This window comes from Myotis myotis, unplaced genomic scaffold (genome assembly GCF_014108235.1).
Source record: "Myotis myotis isolate mMyoMyo1 unplaced genomic scaffold, mMyoMyo1.p scaffold_m19_p_12, whole genome shotgun sequence".
In the NCBI taxonomy this organism is placed as follows: domain Eukaryota; kingdom Metazoa; phylum Chordata; class Mammalia; order Chiroptera; family Vespertilionidae; genus Myotis; species Myotis myotis.
The window spans coordinates 42,033,651-42,050,959 of NW_023416316.1; the positions used below are offsets into that span (position 1 = coordinate 42,033,651).

The following is a 17,309-nucleotide window of genomic DNA, read 5'->3' on the forward strand; positions in this document are numbered from 1 at the left end:
GACGAACAGTGCTTGTACCAGTGAGATAAACTTAGAGGGACAGGGCAGGCTGAAGGGATGTGGGACCCCAGAGATCACAGTGAAGGAAATTCCCTCTGGGCCCGTGGGGGACAACAGACTTGGGTCTGCCTGTCATAGGAGGCTCTACACTGGAATGCACAGAGACTTCTGATGCACACGCAGTGCTGAACCAGGCTGTAATTTAAAGCCAAGTCACTTGGCACCGTGCCTGTAGTATTGTTGCCTGCTACAATGGCTGGCAGGTTGCCCATATTTTATAGACTGCTTCTGAAACACCAGAAAGCAGTTTGACCCTCATTAAAAATAAGCAAGTGGATACAAATATTTGAAGTGGCTATAAGAATACCTGCAATAAAATAAAATACCAATAAAGCAGGTAGAGGAAAATTATAGATAGAAGAACAAGGTCAAAGGAAGAGCTAAGATATAGAAATGACTGCCACAGGGATCCACCCACTCCCTACAATGATCTGCAAATTTGGCTCTGAGTTTCCTGCCGGCCAAGGCACCAAGAGCAACATAAGCTTTTAAGACAACAATTCATACTGTTCATGAGGCACAGGCATATCTGGGGGTTTGTTGGAGGGCGGGGGAAGGAGGAAGGAGGGAATTTCCCAGATATGAATATTTAGTAATGAATTCATTTTGGATGTCTCTAAGCTGCTATTATAACAATTATTACTTTTCTTTATATGGCACTTAATACGTTGCAGAGTAATTTCACATACTTTCTTTAACTGGCACAAAATCCTATGCTGCAAGATTTGAGGGGAAGGTATTATTAAAGCAATAATGTAACTTTCATTCAGCGAGGAATGTTGCCTCGCTGGAAACACAGTGCAAAAGTAGAAAATAAGCAGAAAGGTCTCTGAGATAAACAACTCCAAGTGCATACACAGAAAAGCGCCTCTCTCTCAGAACCTATATTCCCTTTTGGAACCTGAAATTCTAACGAGGTTAAAAGACACAGCAGATTAAAAGTCACAGAATAGGGGTTATTACAGAGAAGCACTCGGAAAGCCCTCCAAACTAGTACGTACGGAAGCAGAGGCAAGAACTAAAAGAAAAGAAAAAAAAAGGCAAAGGAGCAGGTAATGTAGGAACTGAAAACGCTAAACACTCACCAACTAGCACAGGCAGGGATGTGTCCTGGGCTCAGTCTCTCCAGTCTAGACCCTGCCCTTCCTGAGTTTTTTATGTAGCTACCTCACCGACCTTTCAGAAACTGCAATGTGATCAGGACCACCCACCAGCTCCCAGCTCCTATGGCCTTCAGTAACCTTCCAAGGCTGATACTAGTAAGAATTAAAACTCCCTATTTAAAATGGCCCACAAGGTCCTGCAGGTTCTGGCGGCTGCTGCCTACCTCTCCCACCCATTGCACACTCGCTCTGACTTCAGCCCCACCTGGTGGGCTTCTGCACATTTCCTTCTCTCTCCCTGGGCGCAACTCGCTGCTGCCTCTTCTGGGCACAACCTGAAATGGCACTTCCTTGGAAAGTCTTACCTATCCCTGGAGTTCAGATTAGGTTTCCCTGGGAACCCTTAGCCCCTTTACAATTGAGAATTTATCATAGCTGCACTTAATTATTAGTCTGATAGGTTAATTCCTGTTTCCTCCAGGGCACTGTGGGCTCTGGGAGAACAAGGACTATGCCTAGTAAATATTTACTGAAAAAAATGAATATGTAATGTCACAGGACAAGCATGATACATCTGCCTAAAATAGAATAGTTCAACTTTACTAAAAGATCTTTTGGGACAAGGGGAAGCTGTGTTTTTGTTTTTGTTTTTCCTTATTAGAGCAAAAAACAAATAAGATTTATTATGGAGTAGAATGCAAAATTCATATGAATTTAAAAGCTAAAACACATTACTTTGAGAATGCTTCAGGCCACGCCCTCGATTTTTCTGGAGGCATTGTGCTTAAAGTAATATGGAAAGACGCGCCCTGGTTGGTTTGGCTCAGTGGATAGAGCACTGGCCTGTGGATTGAAGGGTCTCAGGTTGATTCCAGTCAACGGCACATGCCCAGGTTGCAGCTCGGTCCCCAGCAGGGGGCGTGCAGGAGGCAGCCAATCAGCGATTCTCTCTCATCATTGATGTTTCTCTCTCTTCCTTTCCCTTCCTCTCTGAAATCAATAAAAACATATTTAAAAATATATATGGAAAGATGGTCTGATAAAGATCCATTTCCAAAGGGATGTGGATATCAAGGCTCATCTTCGTTTTACTAAGTAAGAATAATTTGTGCATGAAGAGGGCTTTGCAAAGTATCAGGCTTTGTGTAAATATACTAGTAACTTATTATTACTGAGAAACCTGTGTCCCGACGAGGGGGGCGGGGGGGGGGGAGCGATTTGGCTCCTATTACCCCGCCAATTACAGGTGAGGCTGGCGCCAGAACACAGGTCCCCCGTGGCCTGTCCAGCACACTGCTTTTCATTAAGGCACGGCACCTGCCACCTGGTCCCTGCGGCAAAGGTCCCCTCCCTCCCTCTCATCCTCATGGAGGGCTGATGCCCTAAGCCAGGCTCACTTGCACGTTAAGTTCCGATCAACCTGAACTGAGAAGTGGGCAGAAAAATCAAGTCGAGCTTTTTCCCGGCATCAGCAACCAGAGGCGCTCTGCTTTGCCTGCAAGACTGGGCAGTTCCCCTCGAAGGCTGAAAACGCTACCAGCGCTGCTGCGGCCCAAACCCAAGAGGCTCGCCCCCTGGCGGCGGAGACGCCGGACTGCAGCGCGTTCCAGGGACCACGCCAACCCCCTTTCGGAGGGCGCTCCGGGGCCGCCGGGCCGGGAGGTGCCGGCAGCATTTAAGGAGCCCGGGAGCGGGAAAGCTCCAAGTAACTACCGGCTGAGAACACACCGCCGGAGCCGACGCGGCCGCCCTGCTTCGTGGTCCTGCAGCGGGGTCTGTCCCTGCGCTCCGAGGTTGGCCACAGCTGCCGCTTCAGAAACCGGGGACCCCCTTAGGCTGCGGCCGAGGAGGGTGGAGGTCCCCGTCCACCCATCCCCTCGGGGGCGCGGCCGCCTTTCCCGCCGCGTGCTCCCGGCCCGGAGCTGGAGGAGGGAGGGGGAGCTCAGGCGCCAGGCGGGATGCGAGGGGCGGCGAGAGGCCCCAGCGCCCCGGGCGCACGCCCACCCGCACCGGGGCTGGGGCTCTGCGGGCCGGCGCGCCGGGGAGGACACCGCCCCGCGGCCTCGGGCTCGCGCCGCGCGCGCACGCGGGTGGGCGTGGGAGGCAGGGGCGCTACTAGCGCCGGGCGTGTGCGCGCGCTCCCTCCCCGCGCGCCCTCCGGAGCAGGCGGGCCGGCTCGCCCGGGCGCGCGTCACGCGGGGCGGGAGGGTGGGGAGAAGGGGGTGGGGCCGCGGCACCGGAGGGGCCGGAGCGGCGGCTGCGGAGCCCGAGCCGGAGCAGGGCGCGGGCGGCTGCGGTCCCGGCGGCGGCGGCGGCGGTGGTGGCGGCGGGAGAAGATGGTGGCGCTGGAGGTAGGAGCGCCTGGAGCGGAGCTTTATTCCCAGGCTTGGCACCCGCGCCGTCAGTAGCGCCGCCTGCTCCCGCGGGCCCGCGGACCCAGCTGTCAGGCCAGGTACCACCGCCGGGGAGGGGTGGGTGAATGGGGGTGCCCGGCCGTGATGCCGCCCCCGACGGAGCCGGAGTCCTCTCCGAGAGCGCCCACGGGTGCAAGAGGGGCTGCGTGGAACAATAGTGTCCGCGAGCGGGGACAGCCGGCGGCATCCAGGGGGCAGTTCCTTTAGCCACCGAGCCAGCCGGGCGGGGGAAGGGGGAGTTGGAGGTAGGAACGCCCGGGGTCCTGGAGTCGCGGGGCTTTGGGGGCAGCGGGCAGGCATGATGACAGACGTGGCCGGACTGTGTGTGTGTGTGTGTGTGTGTAAGGCTGGGGAGGGGGGACCGAAGGTGTTGGGGGATGGCGTTTCAGGCATCCCTGCTCGGATCCCTTCTCTCCCGCTGACTCTCCGGGAGCGAGAGTGTGCGGTGGCAAGGATGCAGCGGGCAGGATGCACTTGGCGTGCGAGTGCGGAGGCAGCCCGCAGGGCAGGGGCGGGTTTGTAAAATCCCGTGTGAGAGTGTGCGTACTCGTGTGGTTGCATCCACGCTCCCCAAACTGCGCTCCGAGCCTACCGAGCTGCGGGAGCCCTGACTTGCTGCCGCCGCCGTCGGCTGTGGGACAGCGCCTGCTATTCTGATCCTGCAACTCTGAGCCGGGTCTCGGTTCCGCTCCTGCATGTGGGTGGCCGGGTGTAGGGATTCCCACTTCCCTTTGCTATGGCCTCTGGGCGCGGGGTTGTGGAAAGAGTGCATGTGGCGTTGGGCGCCTGGCCGGGAAATGGGTAATGGTTACCCCTTGTGGGCTGGCAGGTGTTGAAGGGAGCCTCCATCCTGTGACACTTCTCTCCATAAGGGTCTCAGCCGCCCTGACTCTGCAGTTTCTATTGTTTATCTTGTGTCTGAGCTGGAGGAGAAGGGTCTTGAATGGCCACAGTCCTCTCTCAATCCCCGCAACTTTCAATGTCAGCTAGACCTTCCCATTCCACATTGAAACGCTGGAAACCTAATGTCTGAAGAATGGGTGGTCTTTCTGTTGGTTCTTGTAGCATGAACTCTGGAGGTTTGTAGAGACAGATTCGGTCAGGGTGGAGGTGTTAAAAAGAAGGAAAGGATCGTACTGAGCAATGTTTGGTACGCCCTCGGTCATCGTCACCTAGGCAGGGCAGTTCCTCAGGAAAAGGGATACTTTATTTCTATTGCTTGAGACATCCACTCTCCCAGCTTTCACAACGGCTAGGTGGTGCCACATATCATTGGGGAACTGAAATCCCCCAAGACCCAAGGTGATGGGGTCCCGGGTGGGTGGCCCTGCTTTCCCATTCGTGTAGCCTGTGAATAGGAAATCTGGCAAATGGCAGGCCAGCAATAAGTCACCCAGTGGGAACCAGGACCAAGAATTGAACCTAGATCCTATCGCTGTTTAATTGTCTCTGCGTAATAAAGATAGGCTTGCGTGGGGTTGGGAGGTAGGAAGGCAGAGAGCATATGCATATGTGTGTCCACTGCAGTTTGACTTCCCAGCGCCTGTGTGTCTCCTGTGGTATTTGTGGGAACGAATGCACCTTTAATTTACTATATTGATACTTCCTTATTGAAATGCAGTGTGACTAGATTAACCTGTGTAGCACACATCTGAACTATACCATCTGAAATTCCACCGCATTGCTGTCAGAGTCCAAACTGGCTGCCCGGGTCCTCTTGGTAGCAGTCACAGCCACACAGATAAATACCCAACACTTTGGTATCAGAGGTTTCTTTCTTTTTCTTTAAAAAAAAAATTTGTTTCATTTTAGCAAAAGTTACATGATATCATTGTTACCTTGAAAATAATAAAACGAGGTCTATCCACATGTGTTTTTTTTCTTCCCAGTTATCTTCTCTTTATTAATGATGATGGATAGACCAGGTGCTCTTGAAACTGTGAACATTAAACTTCCCTATGTCCTTCAAGTCAAACCTTCTAAAATTTTAATGTGAGGTTGTTGGAGCTCATCCAGGATTTAAGGATAGATTTATAAAAATGAATGTTGAATCTTAGTTCTTTACTTTCTTATTTGTTCTGCCAATTTCTTTCTGAGAAAAGTACTTAAGGAATTTAAAGGCATTCTAAGAGGTTGGCTTTTTTTTTTTAAGGTATTGTGTTTATATTTGCATGTAAATGTCTGACAAGAAAGCTTAAGAATATTAGAACTTGCCAAGGTAAATAAACTGTATAGAAAAAGAAGAATTATACAACAGCATAACCGATGACTCAGGAATTAGTGGTTTCCTTTCTAATGCAAATGTGATGATTGTAAAATGCAATGCCTGCCTTTCCTAAAGGTTGGACTAGTAAGGTTATTGCGGCAGCCTGCATCCTGTAATTCAGTCTAGCACACAGTCGTACCTTTTGCTGTAGCCTGCAGCCAGCCATTTGTTTGAGATGGATGTGTTCTCTTCACCTAAAGCAACTTTAATGCGTTTCTTTTTCATTATTGCACCTCTTAAAGAAGTTTGTGCTTCAGAAGACTTGGAAATAACAGACATTAGAAAATTGACCTGTGGGCCCAAAGGAATACACTGTGGGGGAGATGGGACTTGTATCCTATGAGGGAAAAGTGATTGTTGCTAAACTTGAGATAATTTCAAGCCTAGAAATCCATGGTTAACCCTTGGGGTTACCATCATGAACTTGCAAATGTTTGTGAATTGCCCACTACATCTCAGGCACTGCGTGCCTTTGGAAAGGGTTTGGGAAATGTTAGGAGAGCTGGAGATTTGAAGAATGAGGAAACTTAGATCCTGCTCAGAGGAAGTTCATGGTCTGGAAGGGGAGACAGGGCATGTTGCATATAACTATCTATGGAAATGTTGGAAAATGCTTAGAAAGCCATATTTCTGGAGTGCTGTGGGATTCACAAGATATGCCAATGACTTCAAGTGGAAGAATCAGGGAAGGTTACATGGAAGAGATAGAAGCTGAGCTGGATTTATGCAAGTGGCATTTGGGGTGGCAGGGACGGAGGGCATACTTGGGGAGGAATCTGCAGCACAGCCCTAGTGGTGGAAGGTGTGTGCCTGCACAGAGAACAAAGAATGGTGTGCTTTGGCTGAGCCCAGGAAATATCAAGAGATGTAATGAGAGAGGTAATGAGGTGAGGAAGTGAGGTTCTTTCAAGATTGTGGAACAACTTGCATGCAGATTTTATTCAGTAAGTACCAGGGAGCCATGGCAGGTTTCTGAGGAGGAGGAGGAGGGTTGACAGGATCAGATCTGTGCTTTAGAGTGATGAGCTTATAGCATTGTGTTGGGTGTAATGAAATGGGAAGAGACTGACAGTGGCGAGACCAGATAGACTCCAGTCAACTAGGGATAAGAGGAAATGAGGCAGTGGGAGTAAAGAGGAAGAGACAGACAGATTCAAGAGACGGGGTGCAAGAATACTCTGAGCACTTAGCAGGGAAGTCAAAGGTCATTGTCAGGCTCAGCTGAGAGCATGATTGGGTCACCGTCCGAAGGTTCAAAGGAGGGTGAGAAAGAGAGGGGAAAAAGAAATTTCATTTTGGGCATGACAGGTTTGTCCAAATGAAGGGACTAGAATTCAGGTGGTGGTCTTTGGAGAGAGGTTAGAGTTACAAAGAGAAGTTAGTAAGTCATCACTTAAGAGCAATTTTGATGTCTCAGGAATGGCCAGAAAAGAAAATGGAGAAGAAGCAAAGGGTAAAGTTGGGGTCCTTAGGGGATGACTATATGTTGGAGGGGAAGAGAAGAAGAAGAGGAGAACAATATTAAACATGGGGCAGTTAGGAAAAATGGTGGGAGTAGTACGTTGCCGTGGAAGCTAGGAAAGGTGAGGGGAGCTACTGATAGGAGCAAAAGGGAGGCCAAGCATTATGGGCATGTCATTTGGGCAGCTTCACCAGGAAGCTGCAATTTTGCACTCCTCAGGGAACCACTGGCCCATTCCCCAAAGATCATCAGAGGAAGGGGTCCAACAAAGGGAAGATATATGCAAGCACAGTGAGGTTGGGGTGGCTAGGCAAGGTGCCTGTTGGTCAAATCTGGGAACAGAGCTCATTGGCGAGAGTAGGTGGAGCCACTGCAAGTGCATGAAAATTTGGGAATATGTAATCCCCTAAACAAAGGAGTTCGAGCTCTTGTTCCACTTGACTCTTGGCTCACGGGGCCCTTTTGTTCCTGCTTCCTTGCATTTTCCAATGTTTCCTCCATAGCCATGTGGCCCTGCGTACCGACACGCAAGGGACTGGTGGACTGCGGTGGGGAACACAAACTGTGCTAGCCTGATGCTGGACTGGACACTGCTCCAAATTGGAACGGAAACTCTGGACACTAGCTTTTATTCCAGCCCCATTGAAGGCCCAGCTACACTTCTTTCTTGGCAGAACTAGGGGAAATGGGACCTTGGAAATGCAGGGACATAATTCCACAGGAATAAAGCCATCTACAACACCTCATCCTTCTGTGGGGTCCTCTGGAGATTCTTATTCCAGTGGTACACCAAGAACCCCACTCCCTCCGGTAGCAGTACCATCATTCATCACTCATAGAACGGGGGTGAGGTTGCAACAAGAGAAAAACCATTGGCTCTGATGCCTGGCTTTCCCTAATGATCTTTGAGGTAGGTGGAAGTGGCAGCCAGGCTATGAGAGGTGATGGACATGGACAACAGTGAAGACAGACTTCTTTTTAAATTAGTTCAATGGGATGGGGGAAGGAGAGTTTGATGCATCAAAGCAATGGCATATGGAGGGAAAGTAACGTTTGTAGTATAGGAAGACTTGAATCTACATTAAAAGTAGAGGAGAAGAATCTGTTGCAGGGAAGAGAGATTGAAAATGTAAGGGAGAAGCTCAACTGATGAAATGGAATCTTCAAGGAGATGGAAGAAGCACAGTGGATAAAGGCAAAGGAAAGACGTGTGAGACAGAAGCATGGGAATTTTGAGGTGGAGCTGAAGGAATTTGGCCATAGTATTCTAAGTATAACGTCAAAAGAAAGGTGGGCAGATGAGGAGAATCACAAAGACTGTGGAAATACAGCAGTAAGTCAGTTAAGGGTGAATAAAAGATTATCAGCCAACAATGAGGATCTCCTGCACTTGGAGAGCATGGGTTTGTAGTGGGACCCTGCGTAATTAGAGTTTGTCTCCTTCTTATGTAATTTCTGTGATAGTGAGCATTAAATGTTGTTCAGTACATTTGTGGCTCCTCCTTCCCTTAAATTTAACAAAAAGAAAAATATTTACCTTTAAAATTAGCCGAATAAAAGACTATAGCTGTGGAGCATTCCCTGTGACTATTCTCTCTCAGGAGTTGCTGACCTAAATAAATAAAGCTTATGGTAAAATAATGGAAAAAAGCAAAAAGATGAGCTTTCCCTATTTATAACAGCAGGATATAGCTTTACAGTGAAGCATAAAGTCTATTTTTCAAAAGAAAAAATCAAATATAATGCCTCACCCAAAACATATCTGTCAATAAATATTTGTCACATAAATACATAAATAAATTTATTTTTTTTAGTAAGGCAGGCATAGTGTCTAAGATCTAAAATTTTAGGATTTATTATTTACACTGTGGACATTAAATTAATTGCATCCCATGGCCTACACAAGTCTATGATAGGATTAAATGATTTTATTTTTTCATATTTATTTTACCCGCTGTATATGTTGTAGTTTTGCCAAAACAAAACAATTGTGTGCAATTTAGACCCTTGAGTTAGGGGCTGTGTCATGATTCCAGACGAGTTTTTGGAACTTCAAGTATGATGAGTGATGATTTTGAGGTTCTAATGATCAAATCATTTATTCATTCTTCCAACAAATGTTCACTCAACACCTTCTCTGGGCCAGATACCCTTTTAGGTGCAAGGGATGCAGCAAGGTGCAGGGGACATGCGAGGGAGGGTAAGTCCCTACTATTGCCAACCTCTTCGTGGGAGGAGATTTAAAAATAAATAAGCCAATATATGTATAATATGTCAGCTGGTGGTAAGTGCTCTGAAGAATAAAGCAGGGAAGGCAATAGAATGTGAGAATATAGGAGGTGATGCTACTTTACATGGGGTGATGAGGGAAGGCTGGGGCAGAGCTGAAAGATCTGAAGGAGTGAGCCATGCGGGTAACTGGGGGGAGGGCCTTCTAGACAGAATATCAAGAGCCAAGGGCCAATGCACATGTATAAAGTACCCTCGATTATAAAGTGGTCCCCAATTTTCCCAGGAGAAGGTGTTTTAAAAGGTTTTGTATCAAGTAGAATATATACATTTTCAGGAGGTAAAGACCAAAATGTCTACTTACATTTATTAATTTACTTGCATATTTTGAAAGTCACATTATATAAAATTAATTTAGAAATATGGCATCCTTCTACTGTCACATTTTATGAAATCATTTATTCAAATGTTTCACACACTTCTTTGACTTAAGAGTCTTTTCATTATTAGGCTACTTTTGGCATATTTGTTTCTGTCTAACATTTGAAATATTTTTCTTCTTGAATTTCTGTATGATGCTGCTACTACAAACTTTATTCCAAGCCCTGTGTGCCCATTCACATAACATAAAAACATTTGGTGTGTTTTTTTCTTCTTATAGGTGTTTATTCATGATCTCCACAATCCAGTAGTTCTGTGTGACATGTATAAGTACGTACAATGCAAGCAATTGGCAAAGAATGTTTACTTAAGCTGGTATTAAAATCTTGACCTTCCTTCCTTCCTTCCTTCCTTCCTTCCTTCCTTCCTTCCTTCCTTCCTTCCTTCCTCCTTTCCTTTCCTTTCCTTTCCTTTCCTTTCCTTTCCTTTCCTTTCCTTCCTTTCCCTTTCCTTTCCCTTCCCTTTCCCTTTCCCTTTCCCTTTCCCTTTCCCTTTCCCTTTCCCTTTCCCTTTCCCTTTCCCTTTCCCTTTCCCTTTCCTTCCTTCCTTCCTTCCTTCCTTCCTTCCTTCCTTCCTTCCTTCCTTCCTTCCTTCCTTCCTTCCTCCCTCCCTCCCTCCCTCCCTCCCTCCCTCCCTCCCTCCCTCTATCCTATTTCAATCATGTGACCTCCATAAGCATCCCTGTCTAGTACTGATTGAGTTTGTTTCAGGCTATCTTCTCCAAATAGTTCTCAGGTAACCTTTGAAACAGACATCCCCTTTTCATGAAATCTTCAGTCTTATCAGGTAATATGTTTTGACATGGTTTCTTTCTTTAAAATTAGTTGCAAAAAAAAAAAATTAGTTGCTATCACATCCAATGTCAATGAATTGCTTGATTTTAATTTCAGGTATCTTGGAGATAATAGGGTTTTTGCTTTTTGGCGTTCAGCAAAAGTAATTGAGAGAATGCCTCATAATATGGGAGACTTTATATAGATTAACATATAAGGCAACTTTTTATGAAATATAATTTCGGGGGGAATAGAAATATCTTATTTTTATATATGCAAAGCGATCATGGAAGGTTGTTAAAGTGTGGTGGTGGTAAAAGCCATCCCTGCCCACTGTGCTTCCTCTACAGCCTCCTCCTTATCTATTCCAGGTGGACTAGTTAATGTGAAAAACACAGCAATGGTTTATTTCATAAAGAAAATGATTAGCCATCATTCTGAACACTGTAATCATTTCTGTTTCTGACTTCTGGTGAATTTTGTAACTGGAGATCAATTCTGTATTAATTAACAGGGACACCTTATTTTAAAGAAGTGGCGTAGTCTGTTTTGGACATGGTTAGACTTCATGATCTCTAGTGAGAATGCAGTTTTCACCATGTCCTAGCAATATGGATAAGTGTATGCAAACAAACACATGTGCACATACACGCATTCACAAATCACTGAAACAAACGTTATAAAAATACATGTCCTTCTATATGTAATACACTCTGATATTTTCTATTCTACTAGAGGCCTAATGCACAAAATTCGTGCAAGAGTAGGCCTTCCTTCTCCCGCCTGCTGGCACTGGCTTCCGTCTGGCACCCGGGACCCGGGCTTCCCTCGAAGCCCCAGCTTTGTCTGAAAGGTGGTCCAGTCTAATTAGCATATTACGCTTTTATTATTATAGATGTGGTTGTCGATCCACTCAACTGATTTCAGCACTAATGAACGAGTCCTGACACGCAGTTTAAAAACACTGTTCTATTGTATTACCTCCAGCAGAAGAGCGCTCATTTCCTTAGAGTGTGAAATAATTTCATGTCAGAAGGGACACCCCCCCCCCCATTTGTTTCAAATTGTTAGCACATTTGGATATTTGGTGGTGTGGGTGTACAATGTCACAATAATCCTAAAGGGAACGTTCTTTCTGAGTAAATATTTTCTTTCCAACAGAAGAAATTATCAGTGTGGAAAATGGAAAGTAGGGTAAGATGAATGGATCAGTTCTTAAATCTGGTGGCTTTGTTCCCGGAACCCCAGTGTTTTCCCTCGGGCCTGCCTGCCTGCACACACTGGCCCAAAGAAATGCGCAGGAGGGAGTTCGCAGTTTAGAAGGAAAAAATTCGTTTAGTACTAAATTGGCCAATATGGAGACCCGGAGCTTGTACTCTAAACAAACCGACTCCCTGACGGTGTGTAGGTTAGAGATGATAAAGGGCAAAGTCACAAAGTACCCCGGGTTAGGGGTTTGGGGGTGAGCTGGGAGCTCACTGGTCAGAGGTGAGGGAAGGGTAATAAATCATTTCTTCAGGTCTCGAGGACAGCTCCGAGGGTCTTCCCAGTGTCCCTCTGTTGGTCTCATGGGAAAGTGGTCAGAGGGTCCTTTCACCTCAGGGCTCAGGAGCTAAAACATAACTTAGGTCGAGATGCGACCTTTCACCTGCCAGAGGTCTAAACTGTGTGACCATTAGTCAGGTCGGGGTTACTGTCTTCTGCTGCCTTGGGGGTGGCTGATTATCTGGGGCAAGGCTAGGTCTCTGAGGGACGGGGGGGGGGGGGGGGGGAGAGAGAGAGAGAGAGAGAGAGAGAGAGAGAGAGAGAGAGATGGTTTCTAGAGCTAACATTTAAAACTAAATCTAACCAAAATCATAAGGTCCCTCAGTTTTAGTTTTAATTTCTTCCTTTCTTTTGCTCATTCCTCAATCTTGAGAGAGAAGGGGTGACGCCTGCTCTAGCTGCTTCCTGCTGAGAAGGGACACAGTTTGGGGGCTAGATGAATGAAACTATTTTACATGTAATTGAAAATTTACTGGGTCCAGGCCAAGGGCCTGAGGTTTGAATGATCATCGAGTTGCTAGTTTTAGCTGCCCTCAGGCAGCACTTGTAAACATAGCAACACCCAGTTAGTATCCCAGAGAAGCCACAAAGAAGCAAAACTAATATGGACATTCCCCAGTGGCTGGGAAGGAAGAGAAGTGAGCCAGTGAGTGAATGCGTCCACATAGGAAATGTTACCAACCTGGTCTCTGGTTGCAGTCATATGGATTAAGAGATCAATAATATTGGCCTCATAAGCAGGGATATATGTACAATATTCTTGTTGGATTAGGGGCATGTGGTCTCCTGAATGTGGAGTTGGGGAGAAGAACCCCAACTTATCTTTGGTGACTTGCTCCATCCATTGTTGCCAGCCTGAGATGTTGAATGTGTGTCTGTTCCAAGGCATCCCTTCCACACTAGACCCAGGCAATAGTCCACAGACCCAGTGTTAGACTGGTTATATATTAGTATTTCTGCATAGGTGGCAGCCCATGGCAGAGAGGCATCGCCTGTAACAGGTGGAAACTGAAACAAGAAAGTTAGAGATTAAAAAGCAAACAATAATCTTGGATCTCAACCAGAGGGTTTTCTTCATTTTGGTGAAGTCTAGCTTGGGTTTTCAGATGTTTTCCTTCTGAAGAGTTTCCTACAGTCTGCAATGGGCTTGCAGGAATCCTCAGGTGGTTGAGTGGCGGTTTCTGATGATACGGTCGCTTGGGTGGTAGGTCTAAGTCTGGAGCCTGCTTACCTTGAGAGTGGTGAAGCCAGGGCTTGGCTCCCAGTTTCCCAGAAGAATGAGTGGTTAGTAAAATCTGATAAGGGCTCAACCACATAGGTTCAAGTTGGTCATTAGGACATTTATTTTTCCAGGATTTTAGATACTCAATCTCTGGGGTTGAAATGTTGTAATGGGACATCTGTGGGGTACTTCATCCTGTCAGAAGAAAATTTATGAACAGCAGTTAAAGTTAAGCCCAAGGATTACCGTAGAGTGTCTAATTCTTTAGTCGTTGGGTCATGAACATTTCTAAGATTTTCTCTAAGACAGGAAGGGCATTCCATATAATATTTCATAAGGACTCAGTTGAATCCTGCTCTTGGGGGCTACTCCAATCCTAAGCAGGGCAATAGCCAACACCATTTTAGGCCGGTCTCTTGGCAAAGTTTAGCAAAGGTTTAAAGTGTGGTGCATGTTCTCTGATTTTCCAGTACATTGTGGCCTCCAGGAAGCGTGAAATTTCTTTTGTATTCCTGAACGTTGAGAAACTTTCTGGGTCATGGTGACAATACAGGCACTTCCGTTGTCATTTTGAATAGAGGAGGACAGTCCAAACCTAGGAATGATTTCTTTTAATAAGGCTTTTATTGCTTCCGAGGTCTTCTCTGACTTGCAGGGGAATGCTCCGACCCATCCTGTGAAAGCATCTGTGAAGACTAGCAGATACCGATAATTTACAGTTGTTTAGGGCATCAGAGTAAAGTCAGTTTGCCTACTGTCTTTCCCCAGAGCCTAATCCTGAGCTCTGGAACCCTCTGGGTGAGGTTCTGTCTTAAGGTTACTTCTGGCACACATAATGAATTTTTGAATTATCTGTTGAGCAGTTCTCTGCATATCTGGCCCAGTAACATATTTCTGAATCCATTGGCGTGTGGCATCCTGTCTGTAATGGGTGCTCTGGAGCTGTTTCCTCCATCAGGTGTTTTGGGATCAGAATGATTTCCTGTTCATTGCTAATCCACCCACCATTCTGGTGAGTAGAAAAGCCCTATTCTTTTGCTCGTCCTGAGTTCTCTGAGGAGCATTCAGGCTGGTCTAGGTTTAAGTCTGTGTCAGGAAAGGGCTGCTGACACGGGCACGGGGAGTTTAGTCTGTGCCATCAGTTTGGCAGCAGCTTGATCTCCTTTATTATTTCCCTGGGAGATTGAGCCATCAGCCTCCTGACGACCTGGCCGTGTCTGATGGCAACCTCATTAGGTTCAAAAACTGCCTTCAGGAGACCCACTGCCCCCACTTTTTGGTTTCCCATGTCCATGAAGCTGCTTCCCTCCTCAAACATCTCGAGATCAGGATTCTTTCGGGATCAGCCAGTCAGAGCTGGGAAGCTAGGATTGACATGTTCAATTATTTGAATACAGTCATGTTTCAGGTCCCTCTGGCTCAGAGGGAAGCAGGGTGGCTGGATTTAGAGTAGAGATAGTCCTGAGAATGACATCAGGATTGCCTAAAAGAGCGTCCTGGTATTTTGTTGTAGTAAGGGCAACATGCAGGCACTGTGATGGGCTGTCCCAGGATGGGACAGGTGGAAGGTCACCTGTAGCTGCCGTGGCCCGGCCCTTAGACAAACTGGCCATTGCTGAAACACGGTGTCCAGCTGTTTGGAGAAGTAGGTCACCGGCCTTGTAATGTTCTCCAGATTCTGGGTCAAGACCCCCAGTCCTATTGCTTGGCTTTCATGTACAAGCAAGTCAAGCAGCTTTCTCAAGTCTGGGAGGGCTAGGGCAGGGGCCGTCAATAACTTTTCCTTAATAGTCTGGAAGGCCTTTTGGCATCCCCAGGCCAAATCAAAGGCTCTCGATCTGTCCCTCACATAATGGTTTTGCAACCAAGCCAAAGTTTGGAACCAAGATCTTACAAAAGCCAGCCATTTCCTGGGAATCCCCTTAGCTGTTGGCAGATGGTGGCATTGCCACCCTAGCTACGGCTTCCCTCCTGTCTGGGAGCAAGTTTCTTTGTCCTGGAGATAATTCAAATCCAAAATCCTCACAGCAGGCTAGGATATTTAGGCTTTCTTTTGGGAGATGTCATCTCTGTCCAAGTATTTTTGTCAGAGGGTTCTTTGCTGAGACTGGCGAAGCTCATCAACAGACTGGGGTGGCTTGTCATTATGCAGCTGAAGGGTAGGGGGGCTCTGAGAAGTGTTCAGCAGTACTGTCCTTACCTTTCAAGTCTGGGTCCTCCCATTCAAATGCAAACAGCTCCTGAGACTCAGGGCTCAGAGGTACCCTAAAGAAGGCATCTTCTAAATCCAGCATAGAAACCAACAGAATTCCCCAGGCAAGGCGGTCAGCAAGGTGTAGGAGTTAGGGGCCACCAGGTGGATGACGTCCACTCTTTGGTTAATGGCCCACAAGTCCTGGACAAATCATTATGTATTAGTGCCTGGTTTCTGCACCAGTAAGATGGGAGCTAGAATTTAAAACTAAATATAATTAGTCGTAAAGACCCTCGGTTTCAGCTTTGCTGGGGCTGTGTGAACTGTGCCCGCTTGCAGGGCCCTTACCTCATGGCTGGGCTGATTAGTCACCGGCCTGGCTAATCTCTCCTCACAGTTCTTTCCTGTTCTTTTCCCTTCCTGCCTCTTTCCCAAGACACCACCCCCAAAACCCTGCGAGTTCTAGATGTTCAATTCAGTTACTTAATTCTCCATGTTAACCTAATGCATTTCTCCCCAAATGTGAAAATAGTTTTTACACCCAATTAACAATGTTCATCCCAAATAACTTGAGCGTACAAGAATCTTTTTTCCTGAGCCTAACACGCAGGGGAATTTTGTGCTAAAGGAGCTAGAATTTGTTCCACAGATGGAATGTCTTCATAGTATTAGTATGAAAGTCTAACCAATCTTATGTTCAGGTACGAGTGCATCCTTTATGCCTTGCTGGTGGTCTAAGGTAAACACATATCAGTTCTCGTTTTAAAACCTCAGCAGGTTCCCAATCCGGTGAATGAAAACAAGTTAACGTCACAACCACAAAGCACCAGGCACTTTGCTAAGTACCATACACAGCTAACTCATTTGCTTCTCATCATGATCCCATTTAGTCTTCAAAATCTTATCAGGAGCAGATATTGCAGACAGGACTTTGAGGCTCTCAGCATCCTCTCAAGTGACTACAGGAAGCATAAGTGTGACTTGCCTCAGGCCCAGAAATAGGAACAGGCCAGACAGCTCCCGGCTTCAGTCTCCTTTGTCCTGGGCCCCGTAGCAGCCCCCACCCCACCTGCCCAGCTGGACTGGCTTGTTGGTGGTGCCCCTGTCCCATGGGGGACGTCTGTCTGTGTGTGTTTCTGTTGCACTGACATCTTTCTAGTCTCTTCACCAGGAGGAGGTGCAGGCTCAGGACTGTTGTAATTGGGGGCTGCCATTGCTTAGCTGCCAGCCTTGAGCAAGCATCTGGATTGGGCAGAGCCTCAGTTTCCCGAGCTGTAAAAGGGGGAATGATGAAACCTGCTCTTTCTCTCTCTTCCCACATAGAGCTGCTGAGAGGGTCAAATGAGCTATAAAGGGTTATAGAGAAGTAAGATAGATGTGTCACGTCTTTACCGTGAGCTTGGGCAGAGGTGACGTCTCCCTCCTCTAACCAGGGGTCAGCAAACTAGGTCCGTATCACAACTCTGAGCTTTGCCCTTGTAGTGCAGAAATAGCCATAGACATTACGTAAACCAGTGAGGGTGGCTGCATTTCAACAAAACTTTATTTATGGACGCTGAAATTTGAATTTCATAAGACTTTCTCATGTCACAAATTTTGA

At 46.9% G+C, this 17,309-nt stretch overlaps 1 protein-coding gene across 6 annotated transcripts in view; it reads left to right on the plus strand.

Moving 5' to 3' along the window:
• The first annotated feature begins 3,395 nt into the window (after positions 1-3,395).
• APBA1 (amyloid beta precursor protein binding family A member 1) overlaps positions 3,396-17,309 on the plus strand; it is a 195,196-nt gene continuing 181,282 nt past the window's right edge. For 5 of the 6 annotated variants that reach the window (XM_036330886.1, XM_036330885.1, XM_036330888.1 and 2 more), the window contains exon 1: positions 3,396-3,615. The gene's annotated coding sequence lies outside the window, so the exon portion shown is untranslated. The remainder of the gene's footprint in view (positions 3,616-17,309) is intronic. The other variant, XM_036330887.1, reaches the window with a different exon arrangement.